The sequence below is a fragment of the Meriones unguiculatus genome (genome assembly GCF_030254825.1).
Source record: "Meriones unguiculatus strain TT.TT164.6M chromosome Y unlocalized genomic scaffold, Bangor_MerUng_6.1 ChrY_unordered_Scaffold_25, whole genome shotgun sequence".
Taxonomy (NCBI): domain Eukaryota; kingdom Metazoa; phylum Chordata; class Mammalia; order Rodentia; family Muridae; genus Meriones; species Meriones unguiculatus.
Genome location: NW_026843710.1, coordinates 4873649 through 4882324, shown reverse-complemented (window position 1 = coordinate 4882324; position 8676 = coordinate 4873649).

The window sequence follows — 8676 nt, the reverse complement described above, 5'->3', positions numbered from 1 at the left end:
TGTAAATGTATGAGCAAGGTCCCAATTAAACACTTTTTGTTCAAAGATTTTCTTTGGTTAGGGAGCATTTTCACAGTAAGTAATTCACTGACTGAGGACATATCTGTGCATTTAACAAAAAATAATGGAATCTGTAATAATGTGAAAGTCACATGGTCAAGTACACCTGACTTTATTAATGAACACTTGAAAGCAATATGTGACATTTTTCTTGAACTAAGTCTTGGACACAGTTACTGTCATCTCTGGGTTGTGTGCTCTAACCTGCCCAAATTGAGGCATTTAGGGCTGCTCAGCCTTTCTGTCAAGGAGGTTCTACACTTTGCCCTTTTAATAATTGTTTCCTGAAACTCTTATTGGCTTTTACCTTTTTCATGACATCATTCAGCATCTTAGCCAATCAGCACCTGAGAGAATATTGAGATTTCCATAGAGATGAGTAAACAATCTTTCCTCGGTGTCCAGAATCACTGATCCTGTGCACATGTGACTTTTTCTTGTGAAACCCAACAACCCTTTTTATCATCCCTTTATCCAGATCCCGCACATTCATACATGTTTACCTCTATGACAATGTCAAATAAGAAATATAAAATTACTGTATATTTAATTGGGCACCTTCTTAAGTAGGAAAGTTTCAAAGTCATGTGGAATTAAGGGGCATATAAAATAGCAATTAAGTCTCAAACTGTGGCATCTGAAATTTCCTAGGTTGTGACTTTGAACTGAGCATTTAATGGCGCGTTCACAAAATCTACCCACAGCTCCTTATTGGTATAATAGGCTGGCAGGATCTATGGTTTCCAGGATATTGAGTCTTTAAGAGCAGGTAAAAGAGAAGGAAACTAGCCAATTCCTGGACTGGTTTGGCTGAAACAGAAAAAATCAGCGATTGTAAAATGAAAACTTAGGGACAATAAATGATTTAAAAGATGGTGCTGTTCCACACTTCACTGACGTTCCTGGGTAGGTAGCTCTGGCCTACTCTTGGGTCAGTGAGGAACCCTCCTGGTCCTGAGATTTGCAGTTCAAACTAGGCCTTCAGCACAGAGAAATGGGCCCGTGTTATTTGCCTAGGATACAAGAGCAACAGATTTTCCTGCTGTTGTCCTCCAGAGAAACCCTAAAACCTGGTGTTAGTGTTAGGACTGCTTCTTCTAGGTGCCACCTTAACTCATGGGATCTGAGGTAGTTGGGTAACCACTACTAGGAATCTCTACTACACAATGAGTTCCTGGAAAGCAGCCCTTATAGAGTCAAACTCTGACCTCCTTTAATGGAATCTTTTTTACATGTTAAAAGTCATTGTAAAAGTTGTTATTATATTATTTTTATTGATTATATGGGAATTTCATATCATGTACATTACAATCCTTTTCCATTGTTACCAGGTTCAAATTCCTACTCCTGTGTCACAGTAAAATATTTTTTCTTTAAAATACATCAATTAAAGTATGTGTTGTTCATACACTCATTTTAACATAATCAGAGTCTCAGTGCCAAGTCCCTTAAAGAAAGCTGAGTTCATCCTCTCTGTACCCTGGTACCACCCCCAAGAAGAAGCCATAAGTCTTGAAGAGCTCTATTCTTCATCACCTTGATCACAGTTTTTCTTATGCATTTATTCATTACAATGTGTTCACATTGTATTCACTCTGCTGCTGTTCCCTCTTTTCCTTCCATTCCCAAACACCCTCCTTCTACCACTATGTAATTTCTAAAATTCCCCTGATAGTTGAGGTCTCCTCCCCCTTCTAACTGACCCTAGCTTATCAAGAGGTCTCATCAATGCTAGCTGCATCATCTTCCTTTGCAGCCTGATTCACAGGGCATTGTTCTTCTGTCCTCAATTCCCTCTACTTAGGACACTTTTTCTGCCTCCTCCCTGCAGTATTCCCAGAGATCTGAGGGGATGGAAAATTTCATAGGGAAATCTCATATGCAGCTGGGTGTTTTAAGGGCTTTCTCTGCATAATATTGGACAATGGCTTTCTGCAAGTAATCCTATATGAGGCAGAAGGAACCATCCCTGTGAATACAGGAACATGGCACTAATTTATCAGTTGAGGGCAGAGAGCAACATATTTCATTAACAACACCCTGCATTGCTTCAAAATTTCGGTAAGATGCTGTGGCCCAACAATTTAATTCACTGCCAACCGATGCCCCTAGTGGAATTTGGTGTGGTCACAGTAGATGGCCTATTGGAACTTTATCCCCCACTATTTGGAGACCTTCCAATAAGTGAATACATGCCATGTTTTTCTTTCTGCAGTTTAGTTCCTTCAGCCAGAATGGTATTTCCTGGTTCTTTTCATTTGCCTGAAAGTATCATGAGGTCTTTTTCTTAGATGAATAATACCCATTATAGAAATATTCCACATTTTCCCCAAAGGAGATTGTAAGTTCCATTCTTTAAAAATTGTAAGTTACTGGGACTTTAATCATTCTATTGAATGACAGACTATCAGGATAACTATGTTCTTTTAGCCTCGAAATCCCTCCAACTTCTTCTGCTTCTGGTGATTGGAATTCCAATGTTCACTTGAAGCTCATCTATTTACTTGTTTAGTCCCTAGTGAGGAAATGTCTGGGAAGGGATCAGAGTTATGGTCTTGTTAGATAATATAATTCCTATTGGAGTTTTATTATAGGAGGTTGTGCTTTAAAGATTATATGCCAATGAAAGTGGCCAGAGGAAATGGAGTCTCTGTCTCTTGGTCTCTGTTACTTTATATCTTTGTTCCTGTCGGTGTTGGTGTCTCTATTGTTGAATATGTTTTTCTAGCACATTCTCTTTCTCTCTTTGTCTCCCTCTCTCTGCCTGCCACTTGGGGATCAGTATAAAAAGTTCACAGATCTGCTGATGTACTACAACAAGATGACTGCTTGCTGCTCTGACAGCCTGGATGGTCTCTGTAAATAATATAAGCAAGTTCCCAATTAAAAGCTTTTTGTTCAAAGAGTTGCCTTGCTCAGTGAGCATTTTCACAGGAAGTAATTCACTGACTGAGGACTTATCTGTGCATTTAACAAATAGTAATGTAATCTGTGATAATGTAAAACTCCCATGGCAAGGACAGGTGACTTTACTAATGACCATGTGAAAGAAATATGTGACATTTTTCCTAAACTAAAATTCTTTTCCACAGGAACTGTCATCTCTGGGTTGTGTGCTTTCTGATGCCCAGATTGAGGCATGTAGGTCTGCTGAGCCTTTCTCTCAAGCAGGCTGTCTACTTGGCCATTTTAATAACTGTCTCCTGAAACTCTCACTGGCTTTCACCTGTTTCAGGTCATCATTCTTCCACTCAACCAATCAACATCAGAAAGAATTTTGAGGTTTCCATGGAGATGAGATAACCAACTTCCATCAGTGTCCTTTATCTCTGATCCTGGGCACATGTGACTTTTTCTCCTGTAACCTAAAAAGCCTTTATCTCATCCCTTTTTCTAGATCCCACACATTTATTCCAGTTTACCTCTGTGACAATGTCAGGTAGGAAATTAAACTTTAATGAGTACTATCATGCACATTTCTATGTATGGAGACTTCAAAGTGATGTGGGATTTAGGGGAATGTAGGAATGACAAGGTGGTCTCCTACTGTAGTCTTAAATCTGAAATTTCTTAGGTTGTGACTTTGAACTGAACACTTACTGGCATACTCAACAAATGTACCTTCATCTTCTTATTGATAAAAGTAGACTGGCATGGTCTAGTGTTCTCTGGAGAATTGACTCTTGAGGAGCAGGGAATGAGAAGGAAACCCAAAATTTCCTGGGAATATTTAGGCTAAAACAGGAAAGATCTGTGAATGTAAAAGGAGAACTGAGGGGCAATAAACTATTTGACAACTAATGATGTTCTACACTAGTGTTGCCAAATCTCTATGAGCAGGTTTGCCTTCGCTGACATGGCTGCATTGTTAGCTGTGTTGTACTAAGTGGTCAGTGAGAAACCCTCCTGTTCCTGGGGTTTACAGTTCAAACTGGGCCTTCAGGACATAGACATAGGTCTGTGTTGTATGCCTAGGACATACAGTGGTCCTCCAGACAAACCCTCTAAACTTTGTGTTAGTACTAATACTGCTTCTTCAGAGGTGTCATCTGAGCTCATGGGGTCTGAGGTAGGTGTGTAACCACTAATTCATGACAGAGATTATCTACTATGAGTTCCTGGAAATCATGTTTTACAAAGTCAAACTCTGCCCTTCTTTTGCAGAATCTTTTCTCCATGTTAAAAGTCTTTGTAAAAGTTTTCAACATAATATTTTTATTGCTTATATGTGAATTTAATTACATATTTTTCAATGCTCCTTTTTCAATGCTCTCAGGTTCATGTGTCAAACTTATTTTTTTTCCTTTAAAATATATCAGCTAAAGTATGTGTTATCTATTCATTGGAACATGATCAGAGTCTCAGGGTCAAGTCCCTTAAAGAAAACTGAGTTCATCCTTTCTGCACCGTGACACCACCCCCAAGAAGAAGCCATAAGTCCTGAAAAGCTCTATAATTCATCACCTTGATCACAGTTTTTTTTAATGTTTTTATTTATTTGTTCACTTTGTATCCCCTCTGCTGTTCCCTCCCTCTTCTCCTTCCATTTCCAGGTACACTTCTTCTTCTACCCCTTTCTAAAATTCTGCTGATAGGTGAGGTCCTCCTCCCCCTGACAGAGATGCCATTGTGTCTGGTCACTTTCATTGGCATAACAACCTCAAAGCACAACCTCCCATAATATAACTCCATATTGCCTCTAACAAGGCAATATGGCTAACCCTTCCCAGACATTTTCTCTCTATATATATGGACTCCATATATAAACAGATGAACTTCAAGGGAAAATTGCAATTCAAATCACCAAAGTGTGGAAGAAAATGGAGAAACTTCTGGGCTAAAAGAACATAGTTGTCTTTATAGTTTGTAATTTAATAGAATAATTGAAGTCCCAGAAATTTCCAGTTCTCAAGAACAGGACTGGCTATATCCTTTGGATAAAATGTGGAATCTCCATAACAGAGAATTATTCATCTAAGAAAATGACAACATATTTTCAGGCAAATGGATGGAACCAGGAATAATCAGCCTGCATGAAGTAACATAAATGCAGAAACACAAATATGGTATGTATTTATTTATTAGAAGATCTCCTAATTGTGGGGGATAAATGGCCATTAGGCTATCTATTGTGACCAAAGCAGTCTTCCAGTAGGGGAATTGGATGGCGGTTAATTGAGTTGTTGGGGCTGGGCATTCTGCGGAAAATTTTAAGCATCATAGGCTGTTGTTATTAAAATAAGTTGCTCACTTCCCTGCAATGATTGATTAGTGCCTTGTTCTTCTACCCATGGAGATTCTTCCTAATCTTTTTCTCATTCCCTGTGAGGTTAGGTCCTCCTCCCCCACTGATCTGACCCTAGCTTATCAGGTCTCATCAAGGCTGGCTACATCATCTTCTTCTGTGGCCTGAATCTCAGGGCATTGTTCTCCTAGTGTCCTCAAATCCCTCTACTTATGATACTCTTCCTGTTTCCACTCCTGCAGGCTTCCCAGAGCTCTGAGGGGAGGAAGAATTTCATTGGGAAATCTCACTTAGAGCTGTTTTTTTAAAGGTCTCTCTCTCTCTAGTATCATACTGTGGGTCTGTATGCAATTCCATTTGGCCTGCGACAGAAGCTTTCTGCCACCATCTCCTATCTACAGAGCCTGCAGGACAGGATGAAACCCTGCAGTGGGGATGGCCCCATGCAGAGGACTCACAGCCTCCAGCCCCTCAGCCTGATTCCCCTGCTTTATGGTTCAGGGGTTTTCTGAGCTCTCTGGGCCATTTTAAAGGAGTAACAGCTACAGGTACTAGTAGAGACATTTATATCCCCCACTATTCAGAGGCTTCCTCTTAAATGAATACATAACATATTTGTCTTTCTGCATTTTAGTTATTTCACCAAGGATGTTTTTTTTCCTGATTCCATCCATTTGCCTGAAAATATCTTGTTGTCATTTTCTTAGCTAAATAATAATTCATTAGGGAAACATGCCATATTTCCCCAAATGAGATTGTCAGTCCTGTTATTTAGAACTTGGAAGTAATTTGGGCTTTAAACATTATATTGAATGACAAAATATCTGGATACCTATGTTCTTTTAGCTTAGAAGTCCCTCTGTCTTCTTCCACTTCCTGGTAATTTCAATTGCACTCTCCTCTTGAAGCTCATCTATTTACATGTGGAGTCCCCAGTAAGGAAATATCTGGAAAATGTTAGGAGGTATGGGCTTGTTAGATAATTTAATTCATTTTATTTCCCTAATTTTTTTCTCAGCCCTTTTGTCTTTTGTATACAGGCGGGCTACTGATTTTTTTTGAGTTAATTTTGTATCCTTCCCCTTTGCTAAAGGTGTTCATCAGCTGTAGGATTTCACATGTAGAATTTTTTGATCACTAAGGTATACTATAATACCATCGGCAAATAGTGATACTCTGAATTTTTCCTTTCTGATTTCTATCTCCTTGATCTTGTTCAATTTTCTTATTTCTCTAGCAAAGACTTCCAGAACTATGTTGAAAAAAATATGGAGAGAGTGAGCAGCCTTGCCTTATCCCTGATTTTAGTGGGATTGCTTTAAGTTTGTCTCCATTTAGCTTTATGTTGGCTATAGGCTTTTTGTGTATTGCTTTTACTTTTTTTTCAATATGTACCTTTCATCCCCAATCTCCCCAATATTTAAACATGAATGGATATTGGATTTTGTCAAAGCTTTTTCAGCATTAAGGATATTATCATGTGTTTTTTTTTATTTTTTTAATATGGTTGATCACATTGAAGGATTTCCATATATTGACCCCCCCCCCCCGCATCCTGGGATGAACCCTACTTGGTCATCATGGATGATATCTTTAATGTGTTATTGTATTTGCTCAAAAATACAAGGTACCTTGGTATGACCCTAACCAAGCAAGTCAAAGACTTGTATAAAAAATATTCAAGATTCTGAAGAAAGAATTAGAAGGAGATATCAGAAGATGGACCAGATCACCGATTCTCATGTCTTGGCAGAATTAATGTATTAAAAATGGCATTCTTACCAAAAGAAATTCTCAGATTCACTGCAATTCCCATCATATTACTAACACAATTCTTTACACATCTTGAAAGGAAATTCCCAAACTCATATGGAAAAACTAGAAACCCAGAATTACAAAAACAGTCATCCACAATAAAAGACCTTGGAGGTTTCTACATCGCTGATCTCAATCTGTACTATAGAGAAACACTTATAAAACCTGAATAGTATTGGCATAGAAAGAATGGGGGATCTATGGAACTGAATAGAAGACCCTGGAGTAAAGCCACACACTATGGACACCTGAGTTTTGACAAAGATGCCAAAACCATACAATGGAAAAAAGATAGCATTTTCAACAAACGCTGCTGGACTAACTGGTTGTGTACATGTAGAAAAATGCAAATAGATCCATACTTATCATCCTGCACAAAACTAAAGTCCAAGTTGATCAAAGACCTCAACATAAAACTAGACACATTAAATTGGGTAGAAGAAAAAGAGGGAAAGTCACTGAACTCATTGGCACAGGAGACAACTTCCTGAAGAGAACATCAACAGCACAGGCTCTAATAATAACAATCAGTAAATGGAACCTCATGAAACTGAAAAGTTTCTGTAAAGCAAAGGACACTGTCATTAAAACAAAACAAATGCCTACAGATTGGGAAAGAATCTTCACCAAGTCTTTTTGTTACAGAGGGCTAATATCCAGTATATATAAAGAACTAAAGAAGTTGAAAAGCAACAAATCAGGTAATCCAATTTAAAAAAAAATGTGAAAAAGATCTAAAGGGAGAATTCTTGATACAGGAATATCAAATGGCAGAGAAACACTTAAAGAAATGCTCAATGTCATTAGCCATCGGGAAATACAAATCAAAATGATTTCACCTTACACCCATCAGAATGGCCAAGATGAAAAACTGAAGTGACAACACATGCTGGAGAGGCTGTGGAGAAGGGGAACCCTCCTCCAATGCTGGTGTGACTATAAACTTGTACCAATGCTGGTGGGAATGTAAACTTGAACATCTATTCTGAAAATCAATTTGGCACTTTCATAAACAACTAGGAATAGAGCTTCCTGAAGATCCAGCTATACTACTCACAGGCATATATCAAAATGAGGCTGAAGTATATAATAAGGACATTCGCCCAATCATGTTTGTAACAGCTTTATTTGTAATAGCCAGAACCTGGAAACAACCCAGTGCATCCTCCAAAACTGAAGAATGGATACATAAATAGTGTTACATCTACAAAATTGAACGTTATTCAGCAATAAAAAGAAGGAAATCATGAAATTTTTAGGTAAATAGTGAGAATTGGAAAAGATCATCCTGAGTGAGCTATCCCAGAAACAGAAAGACACACAGGACATATACTCACAGATCTAGACATATAATATAGGATAAACCTACTAATATCTGTACACTTAAGAAACTAATCTAGAAAGGCTCATTCTGAGTGAAATATCCCAGAAGGAGAAAGACAAACATGGGATATACTCACTTATATAGACCTATAAGATATGATAAACATAATGAAATCTATACACCTAAAAAGGATAATCAATTGAGCAGACATGGGGTAAGATGATCAATCCTC